We start from the raw sequence: 20,386 nt of genomic DNA, 5'->3' as shown, positions 1-20,386 counted from the left end.
TGACAGCTAACCTCAGTAGTCTCAGTAAACTCAAAAAATGGAAGTCACTCTTATGCAACTTACTTAGCTCTATGATTTATGTCATTTCTTAATCATTAACTGTAAGTAGGTATGAATTTTTATGGTGTTGGATGTTCTTGTGAAGTGATACATTTATCATTTTTGAGATCACGTGCCTTAAACATTAACATAGGTACCTCGATATACTTAGTATACAAACAAATATATTTTATGTATATAAATAATTATTAAACTTGTTAATTTATACATAATCGGATCTCACATTTATTCCTATTTAATTCTTTCTATTGATTGATTGAGCCTGTAAGATGCAAAACATTTTCCTTTTATTACTTTTTATCTCTTCAATTTCCTTTTTTGACTCTATGCCCAATATGAAGGCTTCTGGTCTACATTCTTGATCCTCCCTAGGGGAGCATCATCCCTAGTTGGAGCCAAATGTTCTCACTAATTTGACCCCAATTAGGTCTTCGATCATTCTTTTAGATTCGCCATGCACCTCCCTCATCATATGAATCCTTCTCTTATTCTCATGATGAAAAAAAATCTTAATCTCTTGTAGAAAGCCACCAGATGATGATGGTCTTATTCAATCCAAGGCTTAATTTTCCTCCCTACCTCCCATTCATTTAACCCTCTGCAAAAAATTAGGCTATCTTATGGACCCTCACATACACAAGCCTTTTTTTTGTTTTGTCTTGCCTAGTTCGATTCCCTAAAATACAAAAGACAAATAAATACAAGTGATTAGAACAAACCTAAGTAGGGATTATAAATAAATGATGTTAAATAAATGTCACACCATAAATATGCATATGAAATAATTAATTATTATTTAATTCTATATATCACATATAAATTCAAAATACAAACAATTAAAAGATTAAATATCACTAACTAGTATATATTACTAAACATAATTGAAATATTATTACTATCATTAAGAACTCCTAAAAATGGGGAAACAATGTCCACTAAAAGGGGGAAAAAGATATATATTAATAATATTTAAAATTTGGTATTTCGATGTATGAAATACATATTAGAAACATAATTTTACAAATGCTACTGTGGGTAAATTATGACGTAAAACATGAAATTTGAGAAAGCAAAGTAAAATTTAAAACTTTTGATCAAACAAATGTTCAAGAAATATTAGGATAATCCATGTCAAATAATTACTGAACAACATACCCTATATATTTTATTTTTCAATGATCGACTTGATAATGATGCATCAATATTTTCCAATGATCGACTTGATAATGATGCATCAAAATTATTTTTCAAAGGTATTTTCATGTTGCATTAAAAGGACTAAAGGAAAAAATATTTATTGAACCATATATTATTAAATGAAGAGTCACATTGAAAACTATGCATGAGGCCCCACCCATTCCATCAAGTCAAGGAAGAAGGTTAATTTACTTATATCTCTCCACCTGATATGAATGTCATCCCTTCATTAAAAAGATCAATGGATGAGATTTCATCAGGTGGGTAAACACTCATTAAAGCACTCCCTATTCCACACCCGATGTAATAAGACAACCATTGATTTAACTTGAATCTAATCCCTAAGTTTATTAAGCCTCCACCTTAGCTGGGGATGTTAGGGTTTTCTCCACTATAAATTTATCTTCACAAAAAATATTTGTCTCAAACTCATTCATGTTCCATTTGAGGGTTTATTTTAGGTTGTGTTTACCTGTGTAAATTCATGTGGAATATGATTTAGAATGAAGCATAAAAACTATGGCTGAAGTATGAAAACTGATAGCTTGAAGGCTTGAATGTAAAAATACACACAGGTATTTGTAATAATAATTTATTAATATATATAATTGTATAAGTTGATAGTTGTTACAATGAGGACCCTGCTTTTATACCTCAGCAAGTGACCTTTCGTGATTGGGCATGTCTTTTAGACATGCCTTTTCACTTAACTTGATGGCTATTTAACCTAATTAATATTTGATTATTTAATATAAATATATTTATTTTATTTATTAACTTGTTATGAATTATATTCATAAAATAGCCCCTTCCTTCAAAAGCTTTGTCCTCAAAGCTATATTGTTGGCAATCGTCTTTACAGTTGTTGTCTCGGCATATGGAAGGCGGAAAGTCTCCGTCACTGGTGGCTCGGCATCTATAATTCGCTAATAACTCTATTTTGAGTCCAAGGTTGTCTCCCCCTTTTTTTTTAGAATTTTTTTTTAATAAAGAATTTTTTTTATATAATAGTTTAATTAATTAAATTATAATTATAATATATACATTATATAATTATATGATATATAAATAACTATATATATAAATATAATCATATAATTATGTTATATATAAATAACTATAACGTGTATATATATATATATATATATATATATATATATATATATATATATATATATATATATATATATATATATGAACTAAAGATGCCAGCACAACGGTTTGATTTTGACATGCCTGCTAAGCGAGATGCTTGTCAATCGAGGGGTTATGCCTCTGGCTCTGGTGGAGTCTAATGTTGAAACTCTTCGCACATTTTTGGGCATTTTACAGGCTGAAATTTCATTGGTAATAGTTCGGAAGACCTAGTCGAATAGACTACTGATATTCCGATATTTGGGCAGCGAGTGCAAGTTGAAACAGCGCCAAACCTACCTTGACAAGGTCCACATCCCACAATTCAACATCATATGGGGTTTCCATGGGATGCGAAGGGTGATTGACATGATGTGTGCAAATTTTGATAATCTTTTCTAAAATCTCATTGGACGTAGACAACAGAGGAATGGGATTCTCAAAGCCGCTATCCTCCACCATATTGTTTATTATCATCGACTGCAGCATCACTGCTTCTTGCACATCGAATTCTTTTCCATCAAAGGTCTTCGATTTCACAACTTAACCATTGCGTATGTCCCCCCAACATAATTTTCTTCATATGCACAGGTCAAGGGTGTGTCAGATGTGGGGTTTGTCTTCAAAAAATTTCATCATCCAGTCCCTCTCATCTCTGTTCACTGATCAAAGAAATGCTCTTAATTGCCATTGAGCCTTTGGAGTGAACTTCGCTTTAATTTTCCCTTTAGCAGAATAGTATAGGATTTGAAAAAAATTGTGTACTGGTAAAGGATGAGGTGAGTTTGCATTCTTCAAAAATTCTACTACAAATCTCATAACATAGAACCCACAATCCAACGTATTTGGTCGTTTTGGAGCCAAGATTTCATTCCATGCTACGTAATTATCATCAATGCCAGCCTTCCCTGCAACAACTCTTGCTATGGAATATTCATGACCTTTTCGTATTCCAAGGCCTGGAAGATTTGGATTTCTTGACAGCTCGAGCCCACAAACAATCACTAAAGTCTAGTGGTTTCTGAATAGTAGAGGAATTATATTGAAATCAACTTCTTTCATCTCGTTGTCCAATGCATCCTTGAAAATGTAAAAAGGCATTGCGTCTGTCCAGTCATTGAGCTCGAGCAGGTTGAGACTTATCATGTATGCAAAACATCAGTTAACTCGCTGTTGGATTTCATCAGGAAATAGATTCGGACGACAATAGAGGTAGGATTCGATATTTTGTGTTGATGCCCATGAGTGTTTAAGGGCCGCCAATTCTTGAATATCTTCGTTTGATAGAGCAATTGTGATCTCATCCACTTCATTTCTTAATCGCAAATATGCCACGTCATCTTCTTCACCTGGAAATTCATCAAGCAAACTCTCAAAATTTTATGTTTCCTCTTCGCCGCACCCCATGAAAGGACTAGGTGGGTTCTTAGCAATATCTCGAGGACTGCAAATAGCTGAACGATGGTAGAATATATTTTCTCTGCAAAAAAAATTGTACGAAATCATTTCATCTTCATCAAACAACTGTTCATCGTGATCTTTAGAATATTCATTATCACTCTTTCTAACTTCGTTATCTGCATCTTCATATCGATTAATAGATCAAAATAATCATCAATCTATGTAATTTTACTTAGTGTGTATCATCATTTTTCGAGAACTCACCCTGGATCTCATCAAATCGACATTTCATAGTTCGAACTTGCTGAGATTCATTGACCTCCGCAACTTCATATTGATCTTCATAAATAGAATTAATATCCCCATCATTTCTTTCATCTTTCTTATTATTGATTTCTTTTTGACGTGATTTAACTTTTGCACATGATTTTTCTAATTGCTGAAATACTTCTTGAATTTTGCTAAACTACTCAACGTATTCAGGACATGAATGTAATGGCACATTGTGTTGTGAACAACATTCAAAGATTCGCATGATTATATCGTGTGCCATGGCTTTGATACCACTGAAGAATAAAAACTATGGCTGAAGTATGAAAACTGATAGCGTGAAGGCTTGAATGTAAAAATACACACAGGGATTTGTAATAATAATTTATTAATATATATAATTGTATAAGCTGATAATTGTTACAATGAGGACCCTGCTTTTATACCTCAGCAGGTGACCTTTCGTGATTGGGCATGTCTTTTAGACATGCCTTTTCACTTAACTTAATGGCTATTTAACCTAATTAATATTTGATTATTTAATATTTATATTTATTAACTTGTTATGAATTATATTCATAACATAGAAGCTGGTGACTTTATCACATTATTGAGGAGGATTTACAACATTTTACTGTGAAAGCCACCAGTACAATCATGTGAAATTAATTTTAGAATTATGTTATGAGGAATTGAATCGAAAAACAATTTGGATGCACATATATTATGTGAATGTGTTTTCAATATTCAAGGTTTATTAAAACACTTGTTAATTTCTTTAGAGATTTACCCGTATGAGAACATTGTGCAACTTAAACATGGAGAAGGTTTTATACTGTGAGAATTTTTCAAGAACACAAGGAATGCAAATAATGTTCACATTTGGCTTTTTCATTAACAATTTTAGGAGAAAATTTAAGGAATGAGTAAAAGTTAAGGATTTTATTTGTGTATTTATTTATTTGCATTTTATCAAATCATAACTCTTGTTTGTGTTATATAGGATTTAATTAAGCAATGATTTGGGCTATATTATTGAGATGAAAGATTATACAAGGAAACCATTACAACCACTACAATAGTTTAGGTCTAAATATGTGGAGCCAAGAAACAATTTTCAAATAGTTTTAATGTTCAAGACGATTAAAGCTAAGAAGGAGATTATTCTCATTTCCCTTTACATTAGAATATTAACAAATGGTTATGTAATAGTTACATAAAACAGTTATTCAAACCTTTGTATAAAACCCCTAATTTTCTCATTCGAGAGGGGTTGAAGGATGGTGGTGCATTAGAGATGAAGACTTATTCTATTTAAGGCCATCATGTACTTGCTACAATGGTGTTGTTCATTGTGACTATGAGGATTTTATTTAATAATATCTATTTCTTTCTTTTCTTTTTGTGCATTATTTTTACATGATGTTTTATTTACTGGTTCATTGTGCAGGTTATTGATATAACGTGATTATTCAATAATATAGCATATAATAACAATTTGAATACTTGAATACTTGTTATTTATTTATTTTTAATTATGTTTGAATTTATTGTTGCAGATTGAAGTCCTCTTATTTTATTTTTGTATTGTTAATTTATTTTTTATTTTTATTTTCTTTATTTTACAGGTAATATGTGGTGATTACCAATACTCTGATAAGATCAAAATGGTTAATCTCCCACAGTGTAAAATTGGTTTAGTTTTTCTACCATGTTTACTATTTAGAAAAATTAAATTAAATAATTTAATTGTTTTGTTGCGGGATTAATAATAATAGCACTTGATGCCATATTGTATCAACTAGCAGATTTCTATTAAATGCATTTAAACTAGGTTTTACTAACTTTTGTCTTTTCATTTCTTTTTTATTTTTAATTTGTACTAACTTTTATGTTTTGAGAGAAATATGATATATCAATTTAAACATCATTTAGCCATAATGATATTTTATTTTTAATATGTTTTCATATCTTATATGCATACCACCTCTATTTCCTAAAAAACTTTATTTATTTAAATTATTCTTTATTTAATAATTTGGCTTATTTATTTGTTTAATTATAAAATACTTTTAATTTACATTATTCTACAACAACTATTAAATTTACATTATCACAAGTTATTACACCGTGTGGTGAAAGCGAGGCCAACACTTATCACCTAGAGCATGAGAATCTAGGATCCTCAGTGATGTGGCCTTAGGTTGTCCTCAGTTACTGGGATAATCTATACACCAACATGGTGGGTGCTAGAAAATACATAGGGTTGTAGCTTATTTCAGTCGTTGCTGATAAATTAGGGATTTGTAGCTTCCTTCTGGTTGTAGATAGAAAATCGTAACAAGAAGTTGTAGCTTGCCCTATGAATAAATTGAAGAGTAGTTTGGAAGAAGTTAGTTGTTCTTTGTGTTCCATTAGTTGACAAAGTTACTGCTTTTCATACTTATTGTTGAAAGTACTGTTTGATGTCCTTTTGTTCTTTCACAAAGTGAAAAGAAAATTTTAAATTGGTAAAATTCCTACAGTAATGATTCACCCCCTCCCCCCTCAGTATTGTCCTAGTTTCCAACATTATTGGTTGAGGAATTACAATGGGATGTGTGCAAGGCTTCTATCCAAGCACTAGGGTCACCTTCTTGAGGGGATAGTTAGGTTAAGGTATTGAAAATTATGACGTCTCTCTGAGTTACTCGGATTACAGTGAAAGATAACAATTGGATGCCCTTTGTTGAATCTACTTGACTTGAATCATAGTTTGTTCAACCTTCAAAAAAATAGGAAACTATTCAAATATATAAAAATGAACTGTACATGGCTAAGGTAAAAAAGCTATAGAGGAAAATTTCTAGAGCCTGAAGGTAGGCATAACCCCTGAGACTATTTCCTTGCTCGACTTCAAAATTAATCCTGAGCCATCACTGAAAAGAAACAAGCCCTACTTGCACTGTGCTCCTCCTGGTCATAATAATATTTCCAATTATGATAATTTTGTTGGCTGCAACCCAACTTGGTCTATATTTTGGTGAAGAATTTGAATTTTTTGGAGCGGAGTGCAAAGCAAGGAATGTAGCGTAGAATGAAGTGGGTCATGCAGTGGAGCAACAGAGTGCAAAGTGGACCACACAGTAGATATACCTCCTTTTTGTAAAAATCAAGTAATATTGTAAAAGATGAATGATTTTCGAACCATAGTAACTTATATTAGGGGAGTCCATGGTATATGCACAATGTTATTTTGATGATATATCCCTTGATGTAATAGTATATATAGGGATCAATAAAAAAGAAGAGAATCATCTTAGAATCACATCTTGAATTGAAAGGTTGAATCTTTGTGATTTGTGGTTTGGGAAAGAAGGTAAGGCTTTGCAACTGAGTGCGCAGAGGCCTGAGTCTACAGTTGATTGCGTAGACATCCTGTAGTTAAGTGCACAGGCTAATAATTGTTTGTTGTGCAACAGTCATTATTATAAGCAATAGTTCTTGTGGACGTAGTCCCACATTGGGATGAACCGCGGTAAAATTGGTGCCTTCATGTGTATAGTTGTTGTTTATCTATTGTAATGTAGAATTTTATTATAGTATCATTTTATTACAATGCAGTGATGTTTATGGGTTTATATGAAATGTTTATGTGATTAAATGAATGATGTGAAGTGATTTCTGAATATTAAGTGCAAAAAAACATAATAGTACCACATCTCCACATCCCTTAAGGCTGCAAAAATCTAGTTTTGCATCCTCCCATAGTCACTTTGGATGAGACTACGATATGCTTGCAGGTCATTACTGAAAGGGCCAGTGATTGAGGGTTTTGTTGGTGTGTAGTATAGATCGAACCTAGGTTAACCCAACCTAAGGCAAAAAATGGTTCTATTATCGGTATCAGGATTTGTTTGAGGGATATATTTATGTGGCATCCGTCAGAGAAGGAGATTCAAGATTGGCTAGAATTGAAGGAGTGAGAATTTGAAGATCAAGAGAAATAAAACCCTCATGTGAAGTCTAAAGCTTGGTTACAAAGATATATTTTTAGATATCAACATGGAAATTTCTTCGTATCATTTCCTATCGAACTATACAAGTGGATATCAAGGTTGATTGAAAGAAAGACCTGTTTTAAAGGTGGAGAACCTACAACGTGGACTCCTGGATTAAAACAGTGACTCAAGAGCACTAACAATAGGATTTCAAGGGATGTCGATTTATGGATTGATATCATCTTGGGAGGATTCATTATTGAGTTCACAGTAGACCAAGCCATGTCCTACAATGAAGTAGAATGACTATTCTTCAAAGGACCACAAGGTAAGTACTTAAAATCTTTGAAACTTTGGATTAAGATTATTCTCTTTAGAAAGGAAGTTTTATGGATGCATCTAGATTATTAGCTTACCTATGTTTGGAAGAAGAGAAAATAGATGTAAGCTAGAGATCGCAGTAACATGAAGTGGAAAAATATATAGAGTAGATACCAGAAAAAGATCTCATGGACAAGACCCAAATACCTTTGTAGAAACTAAATATAGTCCTCTGTTGAGTGAATCTGAAAGTGAAAGGGAAGATAACCACCCTGATAAGCCCCAGGTAGCTTTGTAGTATTCACCTTTCAAGCCTAATATTTCACAGAAGCTAGAAACCAGCATGAGCCAGGATATGTTTTACTCTCCGCCTCCACCTCCCCCTCCCCCCCCCCCCCCCCAAGAAGAAATATGGATGATGATTTTAAGCGAAACATTTTCAGAGGAACTGGATTGGAATATCTAGAACAATTTTGGTTTTTATGTGAAGCTGTATGGACTGCGAAGCAGATCAACAATGAAAATATAAATAAAGCACCGCTCATTACGACACTTTGAGATAGAGTGTTGACATCGTATATGAAGTATTCAAATAGTCAGATTATAACATTTGTAGATATTAAAGCAACGCTGATAAGATAATTTAAGAAGCCAAAGTCTGAATCGCAGTGCATTACTGAGTTAAAATAAATTAAATAGAAACCTACTGAGCTAGTTTGGGAATTTGATCATATATTTAAGGAATTTTAGGATCAAGTGAGCTTCAAAAATAGCTCCCCTGGGAAGTTTCCATTTGTTAGTGTGAAAATTCATGGAAGGTGTACCAAAACTCCTCACTTTAAGTCACTGGGTGACAAACCCTAACAACAATTTCATGGTTGTAAGAAGAAATTTCAGCGTAAATCACATTTAGAAAATCATTTCAGCAAGATGATGTGGGTTACCTTCCTTAGAGAGAAATTTGAAGCTTTTAAGAAATTTGAAGAGTTCAAAGCCTTGGCCGAGAATGAAACTGATTGAAAAATCAAAAGTATAAGGTCTGACAATGGAGGTGATTTCACTTCAAATAATTTGATGACTTCTGTAAAAATAATGGCATCAAAAGGAAGTTTACAATAGTAGAGATTCCCCAACAAAATGGTGTAGCAAAAAAAGAAAACAAATCAATACAACACTTAGGCAGAGTAATGATAACGAAAAGGAATTTTCAGGAGAGGTTTTGGGCAAAATTTATTCATACAACAATATTTATCCTCAACAAAGCTCATTTTAGACCGAATAGTCACAAAACTCCCTATGAGTTGTGGTATGGAAAACCTGTAATAGTCAAACACTTAAAGTTTTTGGTAGAAAATGCTACGTCAAGATAAATGATGAAGAACTTGGTAAGTTTGATGTGAAAGCAGATGAAGGAATTTTTCTAGGATACTCACACTAGGAAAAGGATATAGATGCTACAATGAAGTCACTAAGAGGATCATCAACTATATCGATATAAAGATGGATGAGCACACTGATCAAGAAGAGAGACAACCTGCAAAAACTAGTGTTGATGAACTTGTGAGAATTAATGAGGAGCATGATGAGACTCTTGTTGAAGAAAACAATGAATAACCCTTTAGTCCTCAAGATAAAGATCCCAAGGTATGTACAAAAACACCACCTAGTTGATCATATCATTGGTGAATTAAATTCTCGAGTGGAGATAAGAAGGAAGCTGCTAGATTCCCTTGCATAGGCACATGTTACCCTTCTATCCATGGAGGAACCAAAATATGTTGTTCAATCCAATGAATATCAATATAGGTTGAAGGAAATGAATGAAGAATGGGATCAATAGAGAAAAATCAGACTTGGGAACTTGTTCCAAGGCCTACTAACAAGAATGTCATCATCACAAAGTCGTTTTTCAGGAATAAAGTAAATGACCATGGAGAAGTGGTAAGAAACAAGGCTAGGTTAGTATGCAAAATCTATGCTCAAACAGAAGGCTTGGATTTTTATGAAATTTTTCTCATGTTGCTATATTAGAAGGAATACGATTTTTTTTTTCCATTTTCTTGCTTTAATAAACTCAAAATCTATCAAATGGATGTCAAATTTGCTTTTCTCAATGGAGAGCTACAAGAGGAAGTCTACATAGAGAAGCCAAAATGTTTTCAGTTAACAAAGAAACCAGATTATGTTTGCAGACTTAAGAAAGCTTTGTATGGTCTCAAGAAAGCCCCTATTCCAAGCTAGCCAACTACCTGCTCATGTGTGGATTCAAAAGAGGTGCAACTGACAGAAACTTATATGTCAAAGTAAAAGATAGTAAACTCGTTGTGGTTGTTGTATATGTTGATGCTATAATCTTTTCCTATGATAAAGATTTTTTGACCGATGTATTTGTAGTTGATATGAAGGCCAAGTATGAAATGTCAATGCTTGGACAAATTTCTTATTTCCTTGGATTGCAAATTGTGCAAACACCCAAAGGAATTTTTATCTCTCAAAGAAAGCAAGTCAAAGAAGTGCTGGAGAAATTTGGCATGGAATAATTCTCTTTAGTGAGCACTCGAATGGTGGTAGGTTGCAAACTTAGCAATATGGATGAAGCTCTAGTAGTGGACTAGACTTTATATAGATCCGTCATTGGGAATCTTTCATATTTGATAGCATCAAGACTAGACATCATGTAAGTCGTTGCTATAGTTGGAATATTTCAAGCAGCTCCTAGACAAATCCATCTACTAGAAGCCAAGCGGATTCTTAGATATCTTAGAGCAAAAATGGACTATGGTTTGTGGTACTCCAAAGGAAATATTTTCATTCACTATGAAAAGATAGAGGTAGTCAAAGTTGGGTCTGCAAAAGTAAAAGATGAGCAGAATCACAAAACCCTGGGAGCTCATAAAAATATTGAGTCAAGGTAGCAGAAGTAGGCCCGGAACCCTGAAACCCCATAACAAAGATTAGAGTAGTGCAACAAGATCAGAATCCCGGAGGCCCGAAATTCCTAAAAGCCCGAAATCCTACAAAGTTTTAAAAATTGGAATTTCCAAAAAGTGTCGGGCACTAGGGAACTAGAGAACTTGGGCTTTACTGTCTAGAGCATAGATAATTTTAGGGGTGAAATTTCTCCCATGGGTGAAATTAGGGGGTTATTTATTTGGGTTCAGTGTTTTTTTACAAATATGGGTTTGAATATGCATTAACCAATATTTATTTAAAAAAAATAAAATTTAAACTATTGGCCCATGGGAATTTGATGGGGAGAGTTTAAACAATTATTTTGCCTTCCAAAATTCATACTACATTCTCTCATCTGCCCTTTTATTATGGTAATGGAAAATATCAAGATATATTTCACCCTACTTTTATTGGAGTACCAATTATTTGGATTTGTTTCTCCTCGTGGAATTTATTTTCACTCTATTATGTTTTTCTATTAACCCAAAATTGTCGGATTTTTTTTCCAGTATAATTGAAACTACATTCTACTATTCACCCTATTTTTATGGTAATTGCAAGTCTCAAGGCATATTTCACCCTATTTATATGGGAATACCAAATATTTGGATTTGTTTCTCCTCGTGGAATTTATTTTCACTCTATTATATTTTTCTATTAACCCAAAATTGTTGGAATTTGTTTTTTCCAGTAAAATGTATCCCGCACTTCATGGAATGTGGAATCATGGGTTTATATGAATTGGGGGTTTATATGAAAGCCATTCCATCACTATCAATGGAGAGATCACTTTTCCAATTCTTCCCTGTTGATTTGACATCTAGAGAACACACTTATTCGACTATCTGAGTTTTAATTTGGTAAGAATTCACCCACATTTGTGTTCTTTAAATGTTCAAATGAAGAAAATATTGAGCATAAAATTATGAATATGATTATTAAAATTTTATATTTTATTTTAATTTTTATCTAGATAAACTATTATATTTTTTTCTTATTGTAATAGTAGAGACTATCAATAAAGCTTTATATAAATAGTAGAGGATGTAACATATTTTATATTTTTATATGTCTATATTGAAAACTTGTTTCATCTCATTTGATTCTCTATATACAAGAGAGAGATGGTTTTATAAACCTAAAATACTTTGGTTGTAAGATAGAGTTAATTGTAGACATCACTACATTCACCATTGACGTTGTCAAAATAATTTAGGAATCAATAAAATAATAGTCCAATGAACATTGTTGTGGGAGTTCACAAATTCCTTTAACATGGACACTCCTAGACATTCAACGGGCTTGATCCATCATGTAGCATGAGAGGGTGATTGCTCTCATATCTTTAGCAATCTCTCCTTTCTAATTCAATTGCCTATAAATGATGGAAGTGAGGGTGGTAGAGCTATATTGCAATGTACATATAAAAACTACTAACTTTTGATGTATCCCTTTTACTTACCATAACATTTTTAAAAAGGTTACAAAATAGTTAGTTTCTACACGTTGAGTTTCACATTAACTCATTCTCATGCAGCTTTAAGGGTTTGAAATCACCTTCGGAAATAATAATATCTAAATTCCTTTGATTTTACATCCACTTTTTTGTTTTGTTTGGCTGTAATAGTTTTGTATGTTCCGTTAAAATCTTATTCATGTTTAAGGTATAAATCCTAGATCTTAAAACATTCTGCACAATAGGTTGCTGATATTAGTTTTCCTCACTGCTTAGAATCATCATATTGCTTACATGTTATAATTGTTTGGTAAAAGTTTGTGTATAGAATTAAAAAATATAATCAACAAACATATATAGATAAAAAGAATAATAATTAAACTTTTTTTTAAAAACATTATCTGATACTAAGTGTGTATGGAATAAAAAAATATAAGTACTTATATAGATGAAAGAGATAGTAAGTTTGTGCACGGAATAAAACAATATAATTATTTATATAGATGATTTGCTGGTGGAGAGGAAGTGGGGGCTATTCCTTCCCTTCCTTCTACTTGGAAAGGTAGATTGACTATGTTTTATGTTACAATTTAAATCAATTTGTTTAGAATTCAATGCCAAGTTTTCTCACCAACAATTATATATAGATATATATAAATTAGTGATTTATTTAATTAATTTTGGTATTATTATTATTTTTACTACTACTTTGATCCAAGAAGCAAGTGTTTCACTAATTTTCACATATAAAATTAATAATTTTAAAAATTTGAAAGACCCTAGTAAGATAGTTTTCTTTTATAAGATATTAACTAAACAATATCAATTTTGTTTTAGTGATTTTCCAATTTAAAACAAATTATCTATCCAAATGTGTTTCAATGTCATCTTCTAAATTGACTTGCTTAATATTCTTTGTATTATATCATTTGCTAAAAATGTATTTGCACATATTTATTTAATTATTTTTATTATTAAAAAAGCAAGTGATATAAAAATGAATTTAAAAAATACTAATAATATAATTTTCTTTGTATTATATCATCAGTTAAAAATGCATTTGCACATACTTATTTAATTATTTATATTATTAAAAAAATAAGTAATATAAAAATAAATTTAAAAAATACTAATAATATAAATTATATTTTGATTAGATTAGATTAGAATTTTTTTATAATTCATATATATATATAATATATAATTTAGCTTGGAAAGAAATTTTGTTGAGAAGCAGAAGAATTAGGTGCATTTGCATTTGAATGTTAGGGATCACACCTTCTCGGGGTGATTGGCTAAGTGAGGATTGTTTTTTCCGGCGATTTTTTTCTTCTGGCGACGGCGGCGACCTAGGGTTTTTTTCCTTGGCTCCGGCTGCGGCCTGAGCCTGCGGCGGCAGGACCTTCCGCGGGTGGAGGATCTGGTCCCTCCAGGCCTCCTCACCTGACCTTCGTTGGAGCTTGCAGCTGCGGGAGGTTTCGGCGGTTCCGGGGGATTAGTGGCCTGCTACCTGCGGGTTTCCTCTACGGTGTTTCCGGTTTTGTGCTGAGCGGCGGCGGCTTCTGATCCTTAGCGCTTCTCTGCGCATCAACAGCCCTTTGACTTGGCGATACCTGCGGGGGGTTTTGGCCTCTGATCTACTGTGCTGCGGTGCTGTGTGGGGTCTTGGGCTTCGGGCCTGACTCCTTCATGGGGGCGAGGTGGCTGCCCTAGCCGCCTCTGCCCCCGTATTGACCCGCCGCTGCAGTTTGGGACCTGTTCGGGCTCCATTGCTGTTGCTGGGTTCAATTTTTGGGTCCTCTGCTAGCCTTCCATTGCAGCTCTGTAGAGTGTCGAGGGATCTGCAACGATTCGTGCCACTCTTCTATGGCTGTCTATGATTGGTTTCCTTTCTGGCTTCACTGGATAGATGTGTGGATTTCTGCGGGTTATTGGTGGAGAGTTGAGGGGATGGGGGTATGGCTCCATTTCGTGCCTCTTCCCTCTGGTTGCATCATTTCTGCACTTCCCACTGGAGCTATCGTTTATTTACTGTTTGTATTAGCTTGTTAGGGTAGGAGTTTACTCCTGTTGGGGTTTACATACCCGGTTTCTGAGCTATGTTTTTATTTACTGTTTTTATTAGCTATTTTGGGTAGGCGTATACTCTTGTTGGGGATACATACCCTGTCTCTGGATGCCCCCTGTGGGCTTTACTCACCTTGTTTCTGGAGGCCCTGTCTGAGGGCTGTATCTGCATACTTCCCAGAAGTATTGGTTATTGTAAGTGGTATTTACCACACTACTGCATATGCTTTGGCATCTACAACATGTAATCTCTATTATCTTCCTTTTAATAGAAATTACGAACTCTATTTTCCCCGGAAAAATATATAATTTATATTTTGATAAAGTTAAAAAATTACAAGAAAGATATATTTTTAAAAAAATATACATGTACTTAAAATTATGTTTATATGATTATCACCTATCTATATATATATATATATATATATATATATATATATATATATATATATAAGTTTTTAGTCAAATTGATATACATACGAATTATGAAAATTAAAAAATTATTGATGTTACAAAATGCTTTGTCTATGTATATTTCCTTTAACAAAAATTTTCATAACACTTGTGAGTTACTGAAATTTATATAAACATATAATGCTTAAAGAATAATGGAAGTAGAGATACAATGAAACTATTTATGTATAATAGAAAATAAATTAACATAAAATATAATGTTTATCTTTATTATCTTTAAATTTTTACCTAAATACACAAAGTATTATCATAATGATATTTTTGTATAACTCAAAATATTTTTACCACATTCTTTATATAACTCAATATAAAATAAAATATAAATAAAACCATACAAAATATAAATAATTCTTTATATAATTAATTAAAAACAAATTATTATGTAATTAATATTTATTATTAAATTTTAATTAAAAATATTTATATAAAATAGATTCTTTATTTTAATTAATTTTAATTTATATACATCATCACATACCATTCTACCTATGGGTGTAAATATTAAAAAATAGTAACAAAAAATATTAAATGTCTTTTATTATTTATTTGTTATTATTTAAATAATAATAATAATAATAATTATTATTATTATTATTATTATTATTATTATTATTATTATTATTATTATTAATGTTATTTTTTAATTAGTATTTTTATAGATATTTTTTTTTTAAATAAGGTTTTTAAAATTTTAATTTAATTATGGATAGTTATTTGGTGGAACAACTTGACTTACACTAATTTCTATTACTAGTCACGATAAGGGTTTAAGATTTATGTCAAAAAAAATAACTCCTAACCAATCTAACTGCCCCCCAAATGCCACCAAACCAACCCTACTACAACTCACCAAGTGAAGAAAATACTCTTAACGATGAGCAAGCCCAAAACTTCAAATAAGTGGGTAGGGAAATAATGTCACATAGATAAATGGTCATTTGAACTTTTCCAAGATGGTGCATTGATCTCACCGAGTGTCAAATATATTTTGTGAAGGTGTTGAACACTTTGAACATAGCATGACTGAAATAGCCACCAAAACACTATGTTGAGAAGTAACACTATTTGTAATGACTTCATAATGTTTTATAATTTAGTGAAAAATCACCAAGATTTAATCCAATAAAAGGTTTGCCAAAAAATTATATATGCATATTATATAATTGAAAAAATAACATGTACATTTTTATATGTACCATGAGGATTCGCGCATTTATTATACTTATAAATTTGAGGTTTTTTTTTCCCTGCTCTAGAGAGAGCATATATATATGAATAGTGTGTAACGGAAGTAAGGTGGGCCATGCCGAGAAATCCGTGAGTCCGCAACCTCTTTGGAATTAGAATTTCGAAAAGCATCAGGAAGAGGTGCTTAGGTGGTTGGTCATTTCACGAAGAAATAAGACCAAGGACATGTAACAGTTATAAAGTGAAATAGGCCCCCAATAGGCCTTTAAACAGGCTTAGCGCCTAAAGGCATATTCAGCGGTCATAGGTACAGATCCTATGGTGAAAATCAACAGGTGCTAGAGAAAAAGGGGCTAAAGGCCAAATTTGTTAGTTTTGGTAGTAATTTCTTTTAGAAATTAAAAAGGGTCGCAAAGACCTTTGGGCCTATAGAAAAGTCCTTAGGAATGACGGATGAGTCAAGAGTTATTTTTGCAGTGGTGATTGTTAACAAAGCCTTTGGGCTTTGGCATGAATGAGTCAACAACTATTTTTAGATAAAGTGATGATGCAATACAGTTGCATGGACAGTTGAGTCAGCGATTTTAGTTCAACAGTACTTGAAGTTTGGAAGTTAAGCCAAACATAAAAGAAGTTGGCATCTCGATTTGGCACAAAAAATAACACTTGGAGTTCTGGTAATAGAACAATAGTTAAGAAGCAGGTTTGGAAATTCTGGTAAAACTCGAGGTTCACAAAATTTTAAAAAGCCTCCCTAAAACCTGTAACTCGCCACAATTGAGGAAAATATATTTTAAATTAAAAATGATTGGAGTAACAGGTGAAGAGAAAAATAAGACTTAAAGAATGGGTTCATAGGAAAATTTGTGAACTGATCAAAGGAAAAAATAAGAAATCCATGCAGCAGACCAATGAACAAGTTAACCAAATATTAAAGCTAAAAATATTAATCCAAAAGTCTTTAAAAGTGTAATTCGATCAATAGAGTTGGGACGGCAGGTTGTAAGAGTGTGTGTGGATGAGAGTTGTTGGTGCAACATGACACATAATGGTGGTATGCACCAAGGGTGAAATAGAGATCAACCTTTCTATCTGAAAGGTGGTTTGTATTAGTAATCAAAGATTGTTGAAGTTGTTTGTATTGTGGTTTTTGTGAGCAGTTAAAGTGAGAAAAATTTACTTGTTTATGAGGTAAGAGGTCCACTGGTTCTAGTTTGAAAATAGATAAAAGATTAATCAACAAGGCCAACAAGTGGTAGCTTACAGATAAGGGGTTAGAACTCCTTACAGTGGATGATGAAAAATATTTTGGGTTGTAACTCCATTCAATTATAGCTGATAAATTAGGGAGTTGTAGCTTTCTACAGGCTATAGCTAGAGAATTGTAACACCAAGTTGTAGCTTGCCTTGTGAAGAAATAAAATAATAGTCTTGGGGAATTTATTTATTCTTTTCGTTCCATTGTGAATTGTTGAGGTTATTTCTTGTCATGGTTATTTATTTGCTAAAAATACTCTATGGTTTCCTAGTGATCTAAGACAAGTAAAAGAAAGATATTTTTTTAAATTGGTAAAATTCCTACAATACTACCACCCCGCCCCAGTATTGTCCTGGTTTCCACCACTTGGAATTGCCACCTTGAACTGAGTCAAGTATTGTGTTTCTATTGATGGAATTTCCAATGAATTTTCCAATTCATATTATTCTATCAATGAGTGTCTTGTAACCCCTGTATGTCTTGATCATCATGGACAAGGAGCTCCACTAGCTCACAAGTTCACTCACTTGGTATGTCCTCAAGTCATTCCTAATAATTCTATGGTTCTAGGTTTTCTTTGGAATAATCACTTTTAGGAATCAAGCAGTTCAAATATTTAATGCATGGACCCATCATGGTGTGCCATATGGTACCTCCACTCCTCCATGATTTCATATATTGGAATCCTTGGCCTATGCTCGGTAGTGGGCACACCATGACATGACTTATTAGACTAATTTATTCTTATACATTTTGTACATAAGATTTTGTGTGATGCTTTTATCTCTTTTTGGTTTGGTTTTTGATGTGCGTATTTTTCATACCTCATTTATGCCAAAAAATAAATAAAAGTTATAAAACTCAAACAAAAATATTGTCTTTCTTTTTCCTAATCCATGTTTTATCTCTTTCATTATGTCATTTAACTGTGGTTCTAGTAGTTACAGATGGTTGTTTACAAGATAGGGTGGAATTTTTATTATGAGATCCATTGGACCTTAGGTATGTTTCTTTTGACCTGACATATAAGGGTAGGTATTTCACTACCATCTTTGTTGCATTATTGACTATCATATCCATCTTCATTGTGCCTTAGGTTCAAACTTATCGAGTTGAAATATTTACCCATCTCTCTTACACACGTATAACTTGGTCATAGAGCTTACCTGCATATGGATGCCCTAGTTTAGCACCTCTTTTCCATGTTGGTGTCCATGTAGTGTTCATTCATTTCCTTTTTGGAATCCCTCCTTTTGACCCTCCATGAATTAGAAGCCTCATTTTTCTCTTCTTCACCATCTTTTGGCCTTACCCAGGGAGGATTCCACACTTTATATACCTTATGGTTGTTGCATCTCTTTACCCTATCTTATGCACGTTGATAAGCCTTTGTTTCATTTCACCACTATTCTCATCCTCTACTTGGATTATTGCTTGCTTTTACATGGTGTTCTTACCCTTTCCTACAGGCACTGCTACGATGAGTGGTATTATTTTTCAACCTTCTTTCCTCCTTATGATTAGGGTGGTTCTATCAGCTCAAAACTAGTTTCTACCCTTTATACCTCTCATTCCTCCAAGGTGAGATTCCTTTTGGCCTTGTTTTCAAGCTCGTTAAATAATGAAAACCCTGAGCTCCTTATGCTATATTTTCTTGCTTGTTAAATCTAATGAAAAAGATGAGTCTATTTTGGTCTTCTTTTCACGACTTGTTAAACCTATGAAAATCCCAAGCATCTTTTACTCATAATTTCATGCTCGTAAAACATATACGAAAATGTCAAGTTATTTCCATCTATTCTTTCTCATTAATTAAATTAAAATTTGGTGAGTAATCTATTTTCCATTCTCAAGCTCATTAAATTGTGAGAATGACATGAGCGTACTTTTATCTCTTTTTCGGGCTCGTTAAAACTAAACAAAAAAGGAATTATTTGTTGAGAAATCAATATTATTTCATATTAGAGTTGATTCCTTTTACTTGATAATTACTTGTGAGAGTTTGTTGGCTTTTATTACTCTATTATATATTATTCATAAAGAAATTACCAAAAGAATAAAGTGCATGAACATCACAAGAACACAAAAATCAAAAGATATAGGCCCCAAACCAGGTAAAATCCCCACAAGGGGAAACCAAAACAACTTATATTCTTATAGGAACGGTCAAAGTGAGATATCCAAGACCTAACACCAAGATCTCAACAAGGAACTAAGTCATCGCTCCTTCATATCTTCTCAAACAAAACAAAGGCAAAAAGGATCAAAGTTGGTCAAACCTCTTCAAGTCAAGATTTCAGACCTACAAATTTGCAAAGTTTCCCGAGCACCTTCGCAGAGTTGCCATAGCACCTTCACAGAACATAGTTGCCCCAACACCTTCACAAAAATAGAATTTTGACCTGTAATTTGCAGAGTAACCCCAACAAATTTGCACATGTAGATGAATAAAGGAAAAAAATTGAATTTTCTTCCTTCCTTGGATTCTTCTCTCTCTTCCTTTGCCTTAGCACTTATTCTTCTTCTTTCTTGTTCAAAAATTGAATTGTGAGGGATTTTGCAAATGAGGTCAAAGTCTCTTCCTTTTAAAGGAATGAAGGAGATCAAATTGGGCCTCTTCAAGGATGA

Source organism: Pinus tabuliformis, chromosome 1_2 (assembly GCF_031772625.1).
Source record: "Pinus tabuliformis cultivar Carrire ecotype Pingquan chromosome 1_2, CPIR1, whole genome shotgun sequence".
NCBI classification, from domain to species: domain Eukaryota; kingdom Viridiplantae; phylum Streptophyta; class Pinopsida; order Pinales; family Pinaceae; genus Pinus; species Pinus tabuliformis.
Note: the sequence above shows the minus strand (reverse complement) of the source record.